Source organism: Pteronotus mesoamericanus, unplaced genomic scaffold (assembly GCF_021234165.1).
Source record: "Pteronotus mesoamericanus isolate MK-2021 breed Mesoamerican mustached bat unplaced genomic scaffold, CSHL_Meso_final scaffold_232, whole genome shotgun sequence".
Classification (NCBI taxonomy): domain Eukaryota; kingdom Metazoa; phylum Chordata; class Mammalia; order Chiroptera; family Mormoopidae; genus Pteronotus; species Pteronotus mesoamericanus.
Genome location: NW_026555311.1, coordinates 3,962,923 through 3,986,164, shown reverse-complemented (window position 1 = coordinate 3,986,164; position 23,242 = coordinate 3,962,923). Strand labels below are relative to the sequence as shown.

The following is a 23,242-nucleotide window of genomic DNA, read 5'->3' as shown; positions in this document are numbered from 1 at the left end:
TAGACATTCTTTTAAGCTTTTTTGGAACCTCTGTGAAATGAATGGGCTTGAAAAGCTATTAATGTCGATTTTCTTAATAAAAGTGTTGAAATGAGACCTGGTGCTTATGCTGAAATATAAGAATATATATAAGGGAAGTGACAAACTTTTAGAATTAAAACTCAGGTTTAAAATTGTAGGTTGAATCTGTATATGGCTTTCACACTACCATAATGTTTTGTGTTTGTTTCTGTATCACACAGCATTGTTTTTAATAAGTTCAAAATTAATTTCAATGTTTATTTTTTTAAATGTGGGAGACAATGAAAGGACATTTAGTGTCCTTTCACACTATACACACTATAATGTCACCAGTCAGCTTATGTCACTTGTTCAGTGATGAGCTAGATCTAGGAAATAATGAGGTAACATTAACCTTTCAGTGGACTTGCGAAGAAATGCTGCAAAGAAACACTTCTATGGCTGGGAATTTTGGAGCCAAAATAGAACCCCTCACAGAAGGAACTCCCACAAAGGAACAGCACCAAGAAATGCATCACTGAGGTGACAATCCAGCGCCTGTCCTGCTGAGAGCCCTGGAGGTGCCTGTGTCAGTCAACTAGTCCAGAAAAACAAAGTGGCATCTCCCTTAATAGGTAATTGAAAGGGATGCAGTCCATACGCTGCATTCCGATCCTTACTGGGCCACCTGGAATTTAAAGCTAAAGCACTGGCTTTTACCTCAAATGTATAAGCAGCCTCCCCACCCCAGTGTGACCTTTCACTCATTTTAGAGAATTAAATAGAGCTTACCAAAGGGTAACCTTTTCTCTCTTTCATGCCCCTGCACACATCCCAAATCAAGAGTGCTGAAACTGAATGATCCTGGGAAGCTGGAAAACAGCAATGACCTTTTGTCAGTACGTCTTCCTGGGAAACATCTGGAAGGAAAGGTCTCGATGATATTGGAATCAATGTTAAAAGAGCTGATAATTTGAGAACACATTTAAAGATTCAGAATTTATTTTAAATGGAATGTCAAACTCCCAGAATACACAAGAACTTGCTGAAATTAAATGAAAAATGAAATGTTTTCTTTTCTTCATCTATATGGCTTGAGTAAAAACCCATGCAAAGCAATTATTCGAGAGTTACTAAGATGAATATTCTAATCATTTCATTATAACCATTATCTTCAGTGAGGAATCCTGCGAAAGTGGGCGGCTTACAGTTATTCAAGTAAGAGATCCAGTGCAAATGGTTTTAATCCTTTCTAGTCAAATTAACATGGTCTGGATGTCCTGTGGATACAGAGACTCAGTTATTTTTCTTGTTCCGACATATTAGAGAATTCTGGCTGGGCTCACATGATTTATTCTTTATATCTGGAGCGGTGCTGTAATCATTCACCCCTTTTCAAGTCAATTTTGGCAACTTTATCTCACTTGCAGTTTGCATTTTTTGAAAGTGAAAATATATTCTGTAGCTTTTGATGTGTTGATTGGTAGGAAGGTAAAGACAGCCGCACAGTCTCTGGAGACGGGCTCAGTGGCTAAATGAAGACCTCTAGTGCTTTCTTGTTAGCCAAGATAGATCTACATCCCTACAAACCACACTAGTCAATAGCAGCGGCTCTCAATTCATGTGCTCAGAAGCCACAAATCAGTTTTCCCTGGGACTTAGCTATCGGCATATTGTGCCGTAGGCCATGCCCTGCTGCTGCTTGCCTGACTGTAATTTTCCCCCAGTGAAGTTTTTAAAGTCACAGGCTGAGACTGTAACCATGCTCTCCTGGCAACAAGGCTGTCACTAGCCTGCCAGATATCAACTGCTCATCAAATAAATTGCTACTTTAATGTACTCAGCCTCTCACTATTAAGGAGCTTGGTTCAATGCTAGCAGGATTTCCCACTGTTATGTTTTCCTCTCCAGAATTTATTTCCAAATGTCCCCTCACCTATCGCCAGCATTTATATTATACTGATGCATGTGCATGACTGGACTGTTACATTTTTAAGTCTCCATCACTTTGTCTGAAGTTTTGCAATAATGCTTTATTGGTCTCAACATAACTAGCCTCTCCGATATCTAATCTGTCCATTCCTCACTTCCAGAGGCATATTTTAAAACATAATTCTAGTCACATTACTCCTCACTTTAGAATTTCCCGTTGTGTCCCTTATATGTCAATGGAGCCCCTGAAAAATCTTGTATTGCAGCTTAGGATGCCCTAGGAAAATACCATTGTATTAGGGAGATTTGCTTTCTTTGGACACCAGATTGTCCCCCAAATGTAGTTCAGTTACTCTTCTTTGTAAAATTACAATCTAAATGTAGGTCCCATAGCTATGTTTGAAACTTGTATCGTTGCCTTGAGGTGCTGCATTTGAAAGGATCAATAGATTATTTCTGGGAGGAGATCTGCATCTCTGGCCAGCCGGTCTCCCCTGATGTGCTCTGGCAGACCATGCTTAAACACAAGTTCTCCCTCTCAGTAACGAGGATGTTTGTTCTCTCCCTGCCAGCTGGGCCTCTTCTTTGCAAAGATTCCAGGTTCACACGGTGCACTCTAAGAAGAGGCTGCTGTTATTGCATATCCTGGACCCTGGTAGGGTCAGTTCTCATCCTCCTCAGCTCTAAGGGTCTTATGACAACACCCTCTTTCCTCTTTGTCAACAGGAGCCATTCTCCACCACCCTATTCTATAGTGTAAAAGCACAGCACCAAACACTTGAGAGTGGTATCAGTGGGACATTGTGACCTGCTCTCCAACTGCCGCTTCCCTACGCCTCCCCAGGACTCTCCAGCAATGCCACACTGGCCACACTCCCCGAGCAGCTGCCTCTTCAAGCCTCGTGACTTCGCATACTGTGTGCTGTGGTTGCCTTTGCCTGAATTATTCCTCTTCTTCTTCCCCCTGCTAAACTTTCACTCATTCTCCAAGTCTTAGCTGAAACATCGCTTCTTTTCTGACACTTACAAAGTATAAAGAAAAAAAATGAATATGAGAGGCTTGAGCCTATTTGGGAAAGAAAGACTAGGAGAGATTGATGGGCTGGAATAATTGATGGAGACTGGCCCAGAAGGAGATGGTAAAGGGGAAGGTGAAAAACAGAAAAGGAAAGCACTGTATGTCTGCCCTTATTCAACCCCCTGCAGACTGTAACCATTTGTTTGCTTGTAGCTCTCCGCACTCAACGAAGTGGTGGCCCAAGCCTCAATCATTTCATGCTCATATCGCTATAATAGCCTCCAAAGTGGTCTCCTTGTTTCCACTCTTGCTCCACTTCAGAATAATCTCAACACAGCAGCCAGACTGAGTCTTAAGATGCAAAGCAGATCCTGTTACTCTGCTCAAATTCTCCCATCCCACGACATGGGAACACTGGGGCCACAAGACCCCAGGCGATCTACTCTGCTCTGTTCCCTTTGTGGAATATATCACCTCTAATGCAATATTTATGTTACTTATTTATATTGTTTATTTAAACTCCCCACGCCAACTAGCATGTGAGTTCCATGAAGGAAGTTTTGTCTGTTTACTTTTCTGCTGTATCACCAGTAACTGGGATACCTAGTAATTCCTCAATAAATATTTATGTAAATGAGTGAATTTTCCCATGGATACTCACATATGAAATCCACTTAGAAATGGAAAGACTTATAGAATTTTTTGTCATCTATGATCTTGGCAGAAATCTTGGACATCTCTAATAAAATTCCTTTCAATAAACATCTTTGGCTACTAACTAAACTTAGCAAATTTCAATTACTCCCTAGGAACACTACAGCTAGTGTGAGGATAAAACATAGCCTCACTTGTCTCAATTGACTATTGCTTAGGTTTTTTTCCTACTAATGACCCGTCAGCTTTCTGCTTACCAGAATACTTTTGGAGAGTGATTTTCAAGTAATGATTTCCTCATAAAGATGCCACAAAAATGAACATAATTTCATGGAAAAAACATCAAAGTTAGCAAAATTTATAATTTGTGTTTGGAAACTAAAATAAATGGAAAAAACTTCATATCTCTTTGCATGTTTATGTTTTAATTGATAGTATGTATACAAACTGCCATTATTATTTTTATTCAGATACTTGTTGCCAGTTGGTGTTTCTTTATGAACTATATTTTGCAGATACAGATAGCCCTAGCTGAAGGACTTGCTTTTATTTTAAACTACAGAAAAACATATTTCTGAACTGGGCCTCTAACCAGTATCATTATTTTTTTATCTCTCCTGGCACATATGTGCCAAGAGAACATTTTTACGCCACAGACAGGTATCTCTTCTGTGCCCTGAAGAGCAGAGGGTTGGTTGTTTGGGCTTTGAACGATGTATCTGTAAAGCCAGGTCACACATTTCTCAATGTCATTACACAAAACAGAGGAAGAATGAAAGCCAGAGCCTGTGAAAGAAATTTTTGGGCAGCTTGAGGAATGTACAAAAAGGGCTCTATAATTTTCAGCCTCCTGCAGTGCAAGTGATTATCTAAGGAGACACTTTGAACCTGTTAGTTGTACATCTTTAAACCATTTTAAATTATGGAAAAGAAAGTGCTCAAGAAATTAATTAAATTTTGGACAATAATGCAATCAGGGATATCTGTGTTTGCAGTCTTTTCTCTCTGCTTGCATACATCTTGCTCTGTCAAGTACATCAAACATCTAATTAGCCCCATTTTAAGGGCTTCACTGCTCACATCACTTAAAAGGATCACCAGGCTGCCTTCTTAGGGAGTTCACACTAGTGTGCATTGGTTTCCTGAATGCTTTCAAGACTTGGAAAAAAATCTATTCTCTATCTAGTGGAGTAACTTTACAAGTAGATGGACTTTTTTTCTCACAAATTGATTTTCTTTGTTTTCTCACTCATGATCATCATTTTACAATTTTACAGGTTGATAAACCTGTTTCACCTGGTATTTGCTTATTTTAGTTGAGTACCATTGGGTTTGCTGAAGACATCTGAAAAACATTAGAATGCCTGCTTTTTATTAAGACACGTGGTACCAGAAAAAAGTATGAGAAACTAAAGTGTTGCTTTCATTTAGCATGAAGCGTTACCATGACAAAAGTTCAGTGTTTCAAATACCCATTTTAGAAATAAATACAGGTCACATGATCTACAGATATCACATGTTAGCACATGTTAAAAGTTATAACCATAACTAGAGACAGAATTTCTGACTCACAGCTTCCATTAATCTAAACTATCACATGTCATCTCAAGTTGACTATAAAAATAACTCAAGACGCCAGAGTGCTTCAATTAACAGCTGAAATATTGTGATATTTCAACACAGGTGATATAAAGAACCAGAGCCACAAATAGATGCATGGCTGTGAGTTATTGCTATTTCTTTGCAGGTTTCTGGTTGAGGGCAGATGTAAAGAATGCTTTCCCTCTTCATGAGCCAGTCAAACAGGATAGGGCGCAGGTAGGTAAGAGGATGAATGGAGGTGGATTGCACTTACATGGTTTCTTGATTATCTAAATTGGGTATGAATATGACCTAGGTGGTAGGTAAACCAAGAATACTCAAGAGTGTTTGAGCTAAAGACTATGGTATCTTGAGGAGAAAAAGGTACCCAAAAGAGGCAAGTAAATACTTGTGAAATAAAAGCAACAACGGTGTGAGACATCTATTTCGAACGTGATGTGGTTTGAATGTGGCTGTAAATGTTGTAAATATGTATTCTTCCAGTTTTACTGAAATATAATTGACATATAGCACTGTAAGTTTAAAGTGTACAGTATAATAATTTGAATGTTGTAAATGTATTAATTCTTTGAATGCTCACAACAACCTTTTGAGGTAAGTACTATTATTACACATTATCACCAAGTTACCAGCGTAAAAAATGAGATGTAACAGTTTAAGCACATTCACACATCCACTAAATGGGGGATTTAGGATTTGACTCCAGGCAGTTGGACTCCATAATGCTACATTCCCAAAATCCTGAAGACAGAATGAAACAGAAATGGAGAGGATAGAATGGTGGAGATGGAGATGGGAAAGTTGGTAAAGAATGACTGAAAAGAAGAAAGAAGGACTGAATGGAGGCAAGGAAAAAGCTATTAGAGTCTAATATTACAATTGTAATGGAAATTCAGAACACTTAAGGAGTAAAGGAAGGAATGGTAGGGAAAACAAGTTTCCCTGAAGAACGTGATGTTTGACCTATGCTCTGAAGTAAATCATGCTGGATTTAAGACTTCTGTTTTCCTTTAAAATTTTCTTAAAATTGAACCCCTAAGTAGTATTAATTCTTGTTTTCTAAAGTATATGTTCATACCAAGCAAAAAACAGTATCAATGAAAATAAATATTATGTTTTCAAAGAAGAGGGGATGAAATCCAGGTTGATACAGAAACCATCTCAATAAAGTAAAGAAAAATAGAAACACACGAACACTTAAATTTTTGCGCTTTTTTTTTTTTTTACCATAGTATGTTTGTAAGTCCCTATGTTTCTAAATTATGCAATTGAGGCTTTAGCGCTGGTGCCATCCAGGCATGTCTGAGAAGATCTGTAGGCAAGAATCAATCTTTAATGCTTAGCAATAACACACAAACAAAACTATCTGTAGGGTGGCTGTTGGAGAACATGGGCTTCTTGCTTCTCATTGTGTCCCCTTTGCCCAACACATTTGTGAGAAGTGAGTTCCCACTTCCTTTGGCTTCAGTGGCCTAGATCTTAGGGTGTCTGAGCCACATGCAGCCAAGTAAGAGATTTAGGAGAAGTTTGGCTCAAGGTCACCTTAACTGTCATCCCATACAATGATTCTCACTTTAAAGCTGAGAAAATTTATGCTCTAAAGGTTTATTTATTAATTTAGTCAACCCACATGGGTGAAGTGTTTACTACAAGCCAGGTACTGTTTTAGACATTGAGTTGGGACATTTGTTTAAGGTCACACTGCTAATGAGTGATGATGAGGAGAAGCAAGATCTTTTTTGTCACTTCATTCAGTACACTTTCCACTCAGTCATGCAGCTACCCACTTTTGAGATTATTTTATGAAGTTGGTTTTGAAAATTTTTCTGATTATCTGACTTGTGGTCATCCAGTTTCTAGATGGTTGCTGTTGCCTCTTGCTATTTATGGTATTTTCTGTATAGGTCCAGCCTAGAAGTATTTTGTTACAAGAAGCACATTCACTGCTGAGAATTTGCCATTGCTATTCGATTTTGTAGTCCATGTTCCATCACACAGTTTAGTACTGGATGTAGCTTAAAAGTGACATTACTAAAACTCCTGGGGATGTAGGTTTTATTGCAGAAATTAGCAACTATTGCTGACAGTAGTAGATGGTTTTATTGGCCTTAAGATTTTTGCTGACTCTATATGCATTTAATATTATATGTTTAGTTTTTGAAAGAATTTTCTAGCTCTGAAAAAGAACTTATCCAAACATGACATGCTGCAATCTTTGTTACGGCATCCAAATTATAAGATAACATAATTCAAAGTTTCCCCTCAATTTATCATATTTCTATATTTTATTGGTGAACTGGGAGGGGTGATCAGAATCTGAAATCCCGTATATCTGACTCCAGGTGCCTTCTTCCTTCTCCCTTGAATCAAATTCATTTTTTTCACAGTTATTGAATACACCTATCCCTCGTCTTTGTCTACTTTACCAATAATATAAATTTTTAAAGTTTGACTCTCTGTGAATATATTGGTTCTCAAACTTTGCATTTCTTGTCTGGAACTGCATCTTTTATTAGCAATGTGATATCAACTACTACCAATGCATCTTAAGCATTAAATAGTTTTTTTAGATGTCTACATGATTATATGGCTGATTATTATTTATTAGCTAATAGAGTAAATCAATTAAGAATTTTTCGTAAGTATTTCGATTTATGTAAATTAAAGAGTATTACTGGGAACACATGAATATCTATATATCTATATCTACATTTATATAGACATGTTTTTTTGCCTTGCATTTTTTGGTTTTCGATATCTTCTGGCTAGATTAATAGTATTGATTTTGGTGGTAAGAATTTTTTTGGAACATATTTATCTATATTATTGTTATTGGTTAAATACTGATAAAAATGTTGAATGATACTGCGCCAGCGAAGCACTACTACAAGTCATAATTTCTGGACATGAAAATATCAATTTATTTGCCAGTATGTTTTTAGTAAAGTTAATCAGCCAGTTAATCTTCCTATGAACAAGCTATATGATTTTTTCTTCTTCACAAAAGAACTGTACAAGATTTGGGTGCTGTTTGGCTCTAGGGCTCCATTTCAGCTTGGGGAAGGAATGGCACAGCACCAGCAGAGGGTTAGCCATAGTGCTGATGACTCTGATGCCCTGGTAACTAGGCTAACCTGCATTCCAGTGACAAAGCCCCCACCTTAAATCTTTTTGTTTCCCTTGGTTCCTTATCTTGTCCTTCCAGGTTTGATTCTCTGGCCTTGAACCTGGCTGATTATACAGTTCCCTGTCCTCACAGCTCCTCTCTGAGGTTGGTATTCTGTTTCTAGATCCCTAATAAGAAACAGTGAAACATATATTCTCACAACTTTTGAATTTTAACCACCTTTTTGCCTTTGTTGATTTTGCTGGAAGACAGTTCACATAGTGTCATTATTGTGGTTTTACTCATCTAGGTTTGCAGCTATGATTTTAACCTCCAAAGATAAGGATATTGTACTATATTTCTATATATACTGTAATATATACTTTATTTCTTGTGATACAGCACTTGCTTAGATAATATTTATTGACGTGGTCAAATTAAAAAAAATCTGCAAACTTTATTCCTAGAGATTCTGCTGCCTTTCTTGACCTCCATGCTATTACACAAATTGTTACCATTTCTGGACCTCCCTGGTCACATGCACAAATCACTTATATCATATTCCCACTTTCTGACTTTCATTCTTACAAGTAGCTGTATCGTTTTTCCAGCACATGGCTCACAATGGTGCGTGCACTACTTTCCAGTTTCTTAGTTCCAGCCTCTCTTGACTAGTCCTTTTATTGGGTTGCCTAATGGACTCGAAGCTCCTATGCTAACATATTAATATTTCTATTAGTTACCATTTTTGAATACATACTTATAGCAGACACTATTCTAAAGGCATGTACTATAGCTATAAAAACTGCTCATCCAACTCTAAAAAGTTAGATTAATACACACACAAATACTATTGAGCCTAATTAATGTAATTTTGATATAAGTTTTACTAGATCTGAAAAATTATAAAGTTCCATTATATCACCAAGCAATGAATACATAGTGGGAAATCCAAGAGCTTTTATGTTTATCATATGTTTTATAGTTATTAATTTCCTGTTCCACGACTCTGAAAAAAATGGAACAAGAGAAGACAAAATGAGTATATTAATTTCTTTTTGTCTTCATAGGCTTCTTTTGTCCCCATGCCTATTTTTTATCTCATTTTTTTCTGTGCACCTGAGACAACCTTATGAACATATCTAGAAATTTTTCTGGAGTTAATGGCATTCATTATTTTTGCTTATAATTGCATTTTATTAACTTATGATTTGAATTATACATTCTTTGTAATCAAGATGTAAGTATAATATTTTAACTTAAAAATTTAAATAAGAAACACTTAGAAAGTTTCATGATAGCTGTTTTGTTCATGAAATTGTCTTCTGCCAACAATGACAACGTCATCAAAACATGAACTATCCAAGACTATAATGATCAAAATACATTCTAAATAATATAGATATATTCATTTCAGTTTTCAAGATAAAGTATAGCAAGGAAAAAGGACTAAAGAAGTGAGGTATTATAATCCCAAGGACAAATTCATCATATACTGCAAATATTATAGCAGCAGGGATTGGCATCATGATAGGTTTGCCTCAAGTCCATTGTCTTTCAGCTAATAGATGCTTATCATGATGGAAATTTGAAATCCTAAAGTGATACATTAAATTGTCCTCTCGGTTTATAACTGATATTCTTTACTACAAATTTGGCATTACATTATTTTATTTTTAGTGTTGATGATGCTTCCAGAGTAGCTGAAATAATTATGAAAGAAACACATACCCATAATAAAAATGGTAGTATGATTAGAAATGAAACAGTTATTCTTTGGTATTACTAAATTCCTAAAGCATCAAATTATTTAATCATTTCACTTTTGGTTTAGCTGAAACACATTTATTTCAAAGTTATTATGATTTGTAAACTGCTCTGGCAATATGTATGAAGAGGGCCTTAGTGACAAGAATATGTAGAAGCAATTCTCCTCTGCTAGTCCTATTCATGCCACATTAGAAATGCAAAAGAATTGACAACATACAATTGTAACTTCTGAACTAATAATTAAAACATATATATCTATAATTGGATAACAGTAATTATCAAGGGCTTGGAAAGTTTGTATACCTACAGCTCCTAGAATATAAGATAAATGCTATTCTAGTTTAATCAACATATCATATTCATTATTTCTGTGCTGATATCATGTAGGTTTAATTGCTAAGACTTTATAACGGTTTTAATTTTTTTAAATATTATATAGTTAACTTTGACATCTAAAAAAATAAATAAAATCAATCTGCATTTAAGAAAGAAAGAAAGAGAGAGATGGAACTCCTACCTTTTTGCAACAACATGGATGGAACTGGAGAATATTAAGCTAAATGAAATAAGCCAGTTGATGAAAGACAAATACCATACGATCTCACCTATAAGTGGACTCTACTCAACAAAATAAACCACAGGCATGGAAACATGGAGCAGACTGAAAGTGACCAGAGGGGATGGGAAAGAGGATGATGGTGGAAAGAAGGGTAAGGGACTAGACAAAGAACATGTATAAATGACTCATGGACATGGACAATAGAGTAGGAATTGACTGTGGGAGTGGGGAGGTGTGGGGGGGTGGCAGGGTGGAGGGGGTAAATGGGTAAAACTTGAGACAACTATAGTAGAATAAACATGATTTATAAATTTAAACAAAATCATATTCATTTCTGGATAAAACCCATTTTGTGAAAAATAATAAGCTGTTCTCAGTAGAATACTTTGATTTTCATTTGAAAGTATTAATTTCTTCCTTAGAGTTTCTTCTTTGAAGTATATTTGCTTTAACTCTATGTTTTAGTGATCTTTACGTCTCAGTGCTTACTGAGTGGCCCACTTTTTTTCAATAGGAGCAAATTATTCCAAGGTATAAATTATTCATTTAGCAAGGTTTATATATTAATTCTACTTCTTTTTTTCAGTCTTTAGCTGTAAGAAGTAGTGCTTTACTAAACAACTTATACACATATTGTTTTGTCAGGTACAAATGTATTTGATAATACATTTTAAGAAGTAAGATAGTTGAATCAAAGAATAAATGAAATTGTTATTTTGGTAAATATTTCCTGTGAAATTTCTTTTTTCATTTCACACTCCTTCCAGCAGTGTATGCCCCATGTATGAGAGTTTCACCCAGATTGTTTGTCTAACTTTTGGATTTTTGCCAATATGATAGATAAAAATTATATCTTAGTGTAGTAGTTATAATATGAATTTTTTTTATTACCAGTGAGGTCAAGTCCCTTTCTGTATGTTTCAGAGCTATTTATAGTATATATATAGTCTTTTTAAGTAAATATAGTCTTTTTAAGTATAAATCCACTTTATGTCTTGCCATATTTTATGTCACATTTTGAATATATGCTTTTCAAATTTTCTAATTACAACTTCTTTGTCAAATTCTTCAGTTTTCCATTAAGACCTTCCACTTCTAAAAGTTTAGACTTTGTATTGATTTTGACAGTACCTCTCCAGGCTGACAATATTATTTAGGGGATCTTATGTAATACTTTCCCCTCAAAATATTATTTTATTCTTTCCCACAAACTTTTGATCATTTATCTACTTGCCTTGTGTTGCTGACAGCATAGGAGAGAGAACAGCGGTAGGTGTTATTCAGGAACATTTCTGACCCGATGAAAAAGAGACCTGCTTATCCAATCAGTAGACTAATATGAATGTTTCTGTGTAGTCTCAAAATAAATCATTCAACTGAAAGTGATATGTCTGAATCATAGAATCAGACACGAAAGCTAAAGAAGTTGAAGTATCATTCATAATAGTTGTAAGGTTTTAGCTTAATTATGAGATACTTGAAAACACAGTATTATTTGATTTTATTCAGATATTTTAGTATTTGTATTAATGCTGAAGGGCAAATATCTAGGTTTGGATTTCAGTTTCACTCTTTTCTAGAAGTGATCTTGGGCATGATACTTAAATGATCTCAGTTTCAGTTTCCTCAAGAAGTAAAATAGGGCTATAAATTGTCTTAACCACCTAAGATTATTGAGTATTTAAATAATGAATGTAGAATAATACCTGTTATATCTTAAGCAAATGTTAACTAATAGAAGAAAATAAATAGATTATTAATAACATCAAATTTATTGGTAAAGGTAGTAAAGTGGGTGTCACTGAACACAGTTAAAAGTTTGTAAAAAGTGAGACTTAGCCCTGGCTGGTGTGGCTCAGTGGAGAGTGCCGGCCTGCAAACCAAAGAGTTGCCAGTTCGATTCCCAGTCACGGTACATGCCTGGGCTGTGGGCCAGGTTCCCAGTAGGGAGCGCGTGAGAGGCAACCATACATTGATGTTTCTCTCCCTCTGTCTCTCTCTCCTCTCCCTCTCTCTAAAAATGAATAAATAAAAAATATCACTTTAAAAATGTGAGATTTAGATGCATACCACATTTTCCTAATTCACATTCAGGTTATTAAATAAGAGTTAATACAGAATTAAGTTATAGTATGATACTGAAAAATTAAATAGAAATTACCAGCTAACTGCTTTTATTATTGAAAGAATGATACTATATATTCAGAGTTTGATTAATTAGTCATAGCTTATAAATTTTTCCCATCGTTAGTTCAAATAACATACTAAAGAAATTCTATTTGCTAAAAAAATTCATGCCATCACCTAACAACTTTTAAAATTTCATTTTTTAAAAATTGGAAGTATAATAATTTTTGGCCTTATAATTATAATAATAATTATAAAAATATACTTTTATATCACGGCCAATTACATACACATACACATAGTGGAAAGAAAAATTTTATGAATCAAAATATAGCATTTATATGTGCCCTATGCACTGATCTACTATATTCTCTTTCTTTTCAACTAGTTTTATTTCATGTTTTTCAAATGATAGTCATGGCTACTGTATTGAATTCATAAACTACTAATGAATCTTTATTTTCAATTTAAAAAATATTGCCCTGAAGTGTATCTTAAAGGATGTTAATAGTTATAACAATAAAGAGTTCTATTCTAAACTGAACTTTAAATATGTTGGCTTTAATAAAGGTAAACAGGTTTTTCTAGTGAAAGACCATGTTTTCCAATACACAACAAATAATGTCTAATATAATTTTTAGAAGAATGCTTTAATATAGAAAGATAAAGAACTATTTTAAAGCAGAAACCCCAAAGAGCATTAGAGTGAAAAGTATCTGTTCCTTAATAAGGAAAAAGTGGTAGCCTATAAAATATATAATATGGAGGAAACAATGGACTATATTCTATGCTAGGTTTTACTCTTGAATAAGTCTTTTCATTAAAAATTGTTTAATGAAAAAGAGTTCTGATTTATTTCTTCTTTTGTGATAGTAAGTGTAGTACAGTAGAACAAGCACAAGCAGTGGAATTAGAGAAAGTGTGTTTGAATGCTGGCTCCTCTAATGACCAGTTCTGTGGGCCATCACTAGCATAACGCAATTAGTTTTTTCAGAAGGACTTAGGTAAAGACAAAATGAAATAATTTTGGCATAACGTGAGGATTCAGTAAATAACAATCATCTCTCTTGTCTTCTGCTCTCCCACTTTTTGCTTTGTTAACATCTACTTAATCAAAATAAAGCAAAACAAAACTGTATACTCCATACTACTTCTTCCCTACCCTTTTTCACTAAATTAAACTACAATATAAGTGAACAAAGACAGATGATACATTTTTTATTGATTTAAAATGTGATGGTAGATGGAAAAAAAGAAAAATGTTCAATTTTCATTTTTAAAATAAGCAGAAAAACACCATTTAAAAATCAAAGACTCAAATGATTTTTCAGTGAGTAAGAGTGTACATTAGAAGATGTTAATTTTACTATTGGAGCACAAATGCCATGGACAATAGAAATGTTAAATATTTTTTAAACCCAACAAAACTCAATATTGTTAGGCACACTGCACACTGCAGTAATATTTAGTTTGAAAGGCAAGTACCTGCACTGTCTTCTCAGGTGTTCATTCAGAATTTTTGTAAAGAAAGCTTTTTAAGTATGATGATCTTGTCTTCCCAAATGTTCATTGCTATCTTTTGCTAGACCTTTGCTCTGTAGGGGGAAAAAAAAAAAAGTTTTGTTTTGTTTTGCAAGGGGGAAGATGCACTACACATGTAAATAAGGAAGTGGGTACCTGTTGGGGGCTGCCAATAAATATTTCAGTCGATATTAGGGAATCACCTTCCAGAATGGTGAGAGAGAGGAACCACCACAGTGGAGAAGGCAGAGGCAGTAACAGGTCACTTTTTCAGGGTGGTGGTGGCAGCATCGCTCCAGGGACTGCTCAGTGCTGTGATTGGGACTGTGTCAGGCCACTAGGAGGCCAAGAGGGAACAATAATAAAGTTAGAGACACTGGCCCCAGAGACTGGTTACAGGAAGTTTTAGAAAGTTATAGAAATCTGGTAAGATCCCCAGAACAGCTTATGAAGACCAGGCCTATGGAAAAAAAAAATCACTTAGCTCATCTTAATTTGTTATTTATAGATGAGGCAAGTCAGTATTACATTTGATGTTGTCATGTCTCAGGACATTTTTCTGAAATTATTTAACTGTCCTAAAGTCAATGAAGTCTTATGCATTAAAGACTTCCTAGGAATCCAAAAGTGGTCTTCATTCCTGGTAAGACAATGAACGTAATCTGAGTTTTAAAAACAAGGATAAGAGCTATAGAATCTGTTAAACAGCTACTTTCTTCCTATTTTGTGGCTTCCAAGAGCCACAAAATCAAAATATTATAGCCTCACCTTCAATATTTACTCTTAGATGTTATAAACATATGGTTTGCATTATATTTAGATAATATTGATGCCCTCCTATTAGTTTCTTTATTTTTTTATTTTTTAGATCTCTTTTGGAATACATCTGTGTGCAGTGTGCCCAGTAATATTGAGTCATACCATCCATGATTCTTTGCCATTGCATGATGAAACGCTCTATTTATATTAAAATGAAGGTGTTCCTAGGGGAGACATAGAGCAGAATGAAACAACAAACAGAGCTTTAGAGACTGAATATGTGAAGTGACAATGACAACAAAATGGTAGCTCTTGTTACAGAGAGGCCCAGAGGACTGTAGAAAGACTTAGAGTGTGAGCCATAGTAGCTTGAACTTGGCAGCTCTTGCAGGTTTAAGTACTCACAGTACAGCAGTTAATCAAATAATTTCTCATCTGCACATCTTGACTTGGTATGTCATTGTAAAAATATGTTGTTGGCTGAGAGTCAGGGATATTTCTCTTCCTTCTGTTAACCAAATGAAGCATTTTATCAGAAAATCATATTTCTTCATGTAATTGAACTCAAAGCAATATTGTATTGTAATGATCTGTTTACTACAGATTAAGCCATGAAAATTATATTAAGTCTAATGTGATATGACATCCAGACTAAAAAAAAAAAAAAGAAGTGAAAATATGAATGAAGAGTGAAAATATGAACTGAATAACATTTTCTCCTTGAAGACCAATTTTCATGGTAATAGAATGGATGAGACTGGAGGAAGTGAGCATAGAGTTTCCTTGTAATCGTTGAAGCATTGAAACTAAGCATCCACAGACAGGGCAGTCAGTCAATGACAGGTGTGGAGAACTGGGTTTCCCTTTTTGCTCTGTTACTTTCCAGGTATATTCAATCTTGTGAAAGTAATTATACCTCTTCTGAATACAAGTTCATTATCTATTAAATTCCGTATTATAATAGTGATCTCTAAGCATCCTTCCAGAACTAAAATCCATTATTCTTAATAGAATTCAGATTAAGAAAAAAATTGAAATATTATTTATTAGAAGTGCTCAAAATCAATCATTGTCTGCATGTTTTCTTGGGAGTACCTGGAAATAAGGCATTATTATAACAAGGTAAAACAGGTGACCAAGGTAGAACTTTGTCTCAACTGTCTATGTATTAAACAGATTTTCTGAGAATTTTGAAACAGGTTATGGATTTTGTATTAGTTTATCTTTGAGCACAGAAGAGATGACCTTTAATTCATGCATAAATGGTCCTTCTCTGGACCTTTATTTTATTTTTTAATAAGAGATTAAAAAAGAAAATCTTTTACCAAAGCAACACTTGGTTAAAATGTGTAGGTCCATATTTTACCATGAGTATGGGAAGTCTGAATTTTTTAAATTTAATTATACTTAGTATCTAATATATATTAGTTTCAGGTACACAACACAGTACTTCAGCATTTATTTACATACCTTATGATGTATTTACCATAAATCTAAAAACCATCTGCCATTATACAATGCTATTACAATATTATCAAATCATATTCCCTGTGCCGTATATTATATACCCATGACTTATTTATTTTATAACAAGAAGTTTGTACCTCTTCCTTTTTGGCACCTTTACCTTTTCCACCCTCAGCCCTCCCATTTGACAACCATCAGTTTGTTCTCTCTATCTATGTTTGTTTATGTTTTGTTTTGTTTGTTCATTTTTTTAAAATTCCACATATAAATGAAACTATACAATATTTGTCTTTCTGTGTCAGAATGATTTCCCTTAGCATAATACCCTCCAGGTCAACCCATGTTGTCACAAATGGCAAGATTTCAATCTTTTTTATTGCTGAGTTACATTCAGTTGTACATATCTATACAGTATATCTTTCTTCATTTATCATTGGACACCTAGGGTGTTTCTGTATGTTGGCTATTATGAGTAATGCTGCAGTGAACATAAGGGTACATAGATCTTTTTTAAATTAGTGTTTTTGTTTTCTTCAGATAACTACTTAGAAGTGGAATTGCCGTATAATCTGGATTCTGAGTGCTTGACAAAAAGTATATTTTCAAACTCATTGCTTTCCAACATCTATAAAAAATATCTTCAGGCATAAACAACATATAAGAAGGGTTGTTTAAAAGATACAATTTATTGTTATCCTAGACACTTTAAAATCTACCCCTGGGTTTAGTCAAATCAGAGGACAACTGTGTACCTGGATGGTAGTGTATTCAGTGCTATCAAATTACCTTTGCTGAAATATTGTTGCAGAGTGACACCAGCCACACTGTGAAACTTGTCATTGTGTCTATGCTGAAAGTTCACCTGAGAATATAAGCCAGTATATTACATGGTGCTGGTTTTATGAGGACTATGGGAGGAATTTCTGTCGGATATTAGTAGCAGCAATAATTTTGCTTTTCCTAACAACTGTTCTGATTTTATCTCATATACCTTGTAAATTGTGTAACTGATCAGGATTTTATTTTCCCACTGACTGCTGGAAAGCTTAGGGCCAGATTTGCAGCTCACCAATTGCAAGTCTTTACGTATGAATTTTTTTCGGACCCTCATTCCTTGCTCCATTTTATGACCCTATCAACATGTCCTTCCCTTTATTTCCCCTACTTTTAATTCAATTTATCCCTTTATTTTATTTTATTTTTCATCTGACAAAAATATTTCTTCAGCTAGGTGATACACACACACACACACACACACACACACATATACACACACACGTATATATTGTTTATTTATTTTTCACCTTTTTTCAAAAAGGACTTAAAGCAGTTTAACAAAATATATGCAATTCTATTTAAAATATTAGCCAGTTAAACCAGAAAACAGGGGTAAAATTAAGGTGCACTTACTTGATGCTGAAGATTAGATCAGAGTGATTCTTTCCTTGGGTTCTGTGGACTCAGGGTGAGTAACTTTCACCCATGCAGGGACATGTTCAATTACACATGAATTAGTCATAATCTGTTTTCTAATTACATTTTCTGAGCAGTTATCAACTCCCATAAAAACTCTGCAAGTCACCTCCCACCATTTTCTTCTGGACTTGATAGTCAGTATGTCCATATATCTACATGAGCAATGTATGTTGGTAGGAAACTCTTAGCCCTCTTTTGAAAGATTTCTAAACTTTTCTATAAGCTGTCATTTATTAAGCACATTCTATTTCTGGAAATGCTCTCTTATAATCAGAGTGATTTCTTCTCCATAAAGTGGAAATAATATTACCAAAGTGGTATTTTTGGAGACAATGCAGAATAGTGAATCACAATTTAGGGTGGAATCTCTACCACCTCCTTGCTATGTGACTTTGGAAAATTACTCACATTCTCTGTAAAATAGTTCCTACTTATAAGTTTAATGTGAGGAATAAATGAATTAAGAGACACAAAATGCTTTGACTTAATTGTCGCTACTAAAAGTTTATCAAAAGTTAATTATAACCTTGGAGACATTTTATCAAGTAATTTTGCAATAAATGACACTACAAGAAGAAATTTACTTCTGCAATTAATGCCAGGGATACTAGTAGCATGGGTGGAACAGCAGGTAGATGTCTCTCTCTCTCTCTCTCTAAAATCAATACAATTTTTAAAAAAATAGAATAATGGCATGGAAAGACATTATATATAAAAATTTTATTTATTAATATATTTATTCCACAGCAACCCTGTGCCTTTCTAGAAAAAGGTAGTTCATAAAAAATGAAGGGGATAAAACATTAAAGACTCCTGTTTGAGTCAGCAAGACCTGTGTTTGAACCTCAGCTGCAACATTTGCTGATTATGTAATTCATTAACTATTTCAACATCTCAGTTTCCTCCTATGTACAAGTTGTTGTATTGGTGAGGAAAATGTAATATCAATGATTTAAGATAATCCCAGGATATTGGTCCAAGAGAGGAAAGGTGGGACTATGAATTCTCCTCAAGCCTGGGACTGGGGACTCACACACTGTCAGTACCCCTGCTGTGAGGGTGAGAAGGAGCAGTCCTTGAGCGGGCCTCTTGCTGCTTCCGTATGTGGATCTTGGCTCTATTTTCTGAGTGTCTCTCCTTTTAGATGGAAAAAAAAAAACTTCTGTGTTTGCAGCTGAGTGACTCTGACTGCCTCCTATCCATGGAATGTTGGAAACCAGGAGGTTTCTTATTATTTTTGCTTTTATGCAGCTTAACCCAAGATCAGAGTATTTTTCAAATTTTGTGAATATTCTGTGCATCCGATTGGGTTTTACTGCAAGTTCAAAAAGCCACGCTCATACATTTTTTTGAGACAGGCCCGTCTCTACTTTGAGCTCTGTGTGAAGCTGCTATGGGAGAATGTCTTAAAGACTGTTATCACTGAGAGGTGTTACTAGGTACCACCTGAAATTTGCAAAGGTTATAAAAAAAAAAAAAATAGAGCCACACACCATGAAGTCAGGCTACTGGCCAAAAACCTATGTGTAATCTTTCAGGCCCTGTGACAAGTATTAGAAAACTCACCTGGCCTACCTCATGCACAAAGCCGCCCGCCCATCGCTGGACTTGGTGCACTGCAGTCTCCAAAGGGAATAGCAGTCAAAGATGCAGCACCCCTGGCTGCTCATGCTCCCATGTATACCTGGGTCCTTAGCCCAGATGTTCCGACTTGGAGGCCTCTTCATTAGGGACCTTCGGCTAAGGCCTTCCTCAAGTATCTCTGTGGACACTTTCTCTCTGGGAGGAGGGAGGTACCTTGAGTGCATGGTCTCCATTCTAATTCAGTACCCAGCGTTTTGCTAATCCTAGTTTTTCCCCTTCTTCCCTTTCCTTACTCCCAGTTTCATAAAATGTTAGGAGCCTTTTACTTGGGAGTCTCTGGGAAGTTAGATCATCCCACACATCTCCCTAATCCACGTGACCCTTACCTAACATCATCCCATGGGGAGATAGAATATTGAGGTTGCTGCACTTTGTTCTATTTATTTAGTCTCTTCTTTATATTGTCAAACTAAGTGATTAAAGGCTTGATTGGTACTTTAATTTTGACTTGTTGCCTGACCATGGTGGCTGAAGCTCTCTACACACTCTTGATTTGATATTTGGTCCTAAACATTATTTTAGTTTGAGAGTTTCTACTAATTGAGGGGATTGAGACTGAGAGACTGTTCTATTTTCTATTTCTGCAAGTCGCAGGCCTTCTATGTTTTCTCTAAATTCTTCTTGAACATTGAACAATTCCTTCTTTAGTTCTTCTTGTACCTAAGCACATGCAGCTAAGACAAGTCAATTGACACTTTCAACATTCTCTGCAAAGTTGTTCTAGCTTTTAAAATGAATAAAGAACCATAAACTTATGTTTATGTATAAGAAAGTATATTTCTTATTTTCCAAATTACAATAAGTGACAGTTTTTTAATTGTCCTGTGAGGTATAAATAATCACTCTTTCTTCAGTCTCCAATAATCCCTTCTCTATTTTCCCATCTCCACAAACAGATTTCTTTCCATTTTTTCAACTGCTCAGAAGCCAATGCCACAAATACAAGGTTCTGTTAAGGTAACACCTTATTTCATTACAAATTTCCATATCAGTTAACTATGACTACATAATAAACCATATTTAAATATAATAACTTAAATGTTAAAGATTTATTTTTCATAATTCTATGGGCTACTGAATGGTTTCTCTGCTGATTTCAATCAAGCTTACACATGTGACTACATTTAATTGCAGGCAAGTTTCACAGGAAGGTTCAAGATGGCTTCACCCATGTTCAGCAGTTGGTTCTATCATGGAGGATGCCTCATTCATCTCCATTAGACCTTTCATTTTCCAGATGGCTAGGCTGAGGCAATGAAGTCTACCTCTTGTCAGCAAAATCTTCACAGCATTTGTGGACATATTTAATGTACCATAATAATGTTGCTTACTGAATGAGAGGATTGTGTCGTGACTGAGTATGTGGCCTTAAAAAATTACTTCCCCTAAGGAAAAATGCTCTACAATAAAGTTGGTACAAGTTGCTTTTCCTGGCTAAGCTCTTGAAATCCTGCTTCCATTACTACATATATTCTCAGCCGCTATGTCTTTCCCTAAGGTTCCTGCTATCTTTTATGTTGTCCTTTCTCATGATAACTTGAAGGTTCTGTCTGTTTTACTGACAGTATTATGGTTAAATTGTATCCCCCTAAGTATATATGTTGAAGTCTTAACCCATGGTACCTCAGAATACGATCTTATTTAGAAATAGGGTCGTATTTACAGAGGTGATCAAGTTGAGATGATGTCCTTAGCATGGGCTCTAATAGCATTTAAACTCACTATAAAAAGGGGAAATTTGAATATAGATCCACACAGAGGAAAGATGATATGAAGGGGCACAGGAAGAGCATCACGTGCAGATGGATTGGAGTGATGCATCTATGAACCATGGAATGCCAAAAATTGCTGACAAACCAGAAGCTAGAGAGAGTCAAGGAAGAATTTCCTTACAAGATTCAGAGGGAGAATGACCCTGAATACACATTGTTGTTGGACTTCTAGCTTTCTGAGTTGTGAGACAATAAATTTCTGTTGTTTAAAGTCATCCAGTTTGCAATACTTTGCTATGGCAACCCTAGCACAGTTAAAAAGACATTTCTTCATGGAATTCTGACCTTCACTTGCCTGCACTGCTGTTCACATACCAGTTAGCCCCAGATCAGTTCAGTCTCCCGAAAGGCCAACCTAAATTTTATTGGCTGCACCGTTGATCTGTCATAGTTAAGCCACTGCCTCATGCTTCAAGAATATGCTCTGGTAACTCACATTTTACAATGCTTTTAGTCTTAAGTGCTTAAATTCCAGAATAAAGCAAAGCCTTAATTTTAATGGTGTATCACTATCATTTTTGAAATGATAACCTTTTTTGAAATGATAACCATTTTCAGCAGCAACCTGAAAAAAGGTCTGTTAGGGAAATTCATATTTTAATAAATATGAATATTTATATTTTCTATTTATATTTACTAAAATTAATATTTTAGTAAAAATAAACTGAGACATTTCAATGAGGTGAGAGTACCCAGGTAAAATTAATCAGTTCCATCACAATATAAATAGAAAAGAACTCCATATAAAAAGTGAGGAAAAAGTCATTTTATTAGATCTGAAAGCAGGATCAAAGAGTTACCATAGCTTACCCTGGCCTATATTAAGCCCAAAGAAAGCCTTCTAACTTTTGTTGAATTATAAGTTAAAAAATCTTCAGAAAGTTTATTTTAAGTACATCTCTTACAAAATTTAAGTTTCCATTCAAAAAGTTACAAGCTTAGACACTCCTTTCCCATAATTTACTAAAGCATAAATATTAAATTTAAAGAAACATTATATATACTTACCTGGCAGAGGAGATACCATGATCATGAAGGTGGTTTTCCCAGGGTGAGGCTTAGCCATTGCTCTCTGGATGTGCTGACCCCTGCGATTTCCCCAAATGTGAGAAACTCGACTGCGTAATCTGTGGTAGTGGGGGACTGCGTTCGCGCTCTCCCCTGTTAAAAGAAAAAAAAGAGAAAAAAACGAAACATTATAGTATTTGGGGGAATGTCTTTCAATTGATTAATGTCTCCTTTAATTTTTTAAAATTAAATTTATTGGGATTACATTGGCTAATGATACTATGTAAGTTCCAAGTGCACAGTTCTACAACATATTATCTGCATATTTGTGTGCTCACAACCCAAAGTCTAGTCTCCCTCCATGACCATATATTTCACTCTCTTTACTCTCTTCATCCTCCCAGCATGCCATTTCCCTTCTAGTAACCACTTTACTATTGTCTGTGTCTAGAAGTTTGTTTGTTTGTTTCTTGCTTTCTTTTTTTTATGCATATGAGTAAAATCATATGGTTAGTGTACTGTTTCATGTGACTTATTTCCTTAGCACAGTACTCTCAAAATCCATCCATGTTATCTCAAATGGCCCTATTTCACCCTTTCTTATGGCAGAGTAGTATTCCTTTGTGTATATGTACGACATCTTTATCCAATTATCTGTTGAAGGACACTTACGTTGTTCCTATGTCTTGTGATGTGAATAATAAAGTGGTTTGTCTATTTCCCTGCCAATTCCATATTGTCTTGATTTGGTATTATAGTATAGTTTGAAGTCAAGGGGTGTGATGCCTCAGCTTTGTTTAAAATCGGGATTATTTTGGCTATTTGGG

At 35.2% G+C, this 23,242-nt stretch overlaps 1 non-coding gene across 1 annotated transcript; it reads left to right on the top strand.

The window, feature by feature from the left end:
- Nucleotides 1-22,407: 22,407 nt before the first annotated feature.
- On the top strand, nucleotides 22,408-22,571 carry LOC129085432 (U1 spliceosomal RNA). Its single transcript, XR_008530694.1, has one exon. It is a non-coding gene; the product is annotated as a U1 spliceosomal RNA (small nuclear RNA).
- The last annotated feature ends 671 nt before the right edge of the window (nucleotides 22,572-23,242 follow it).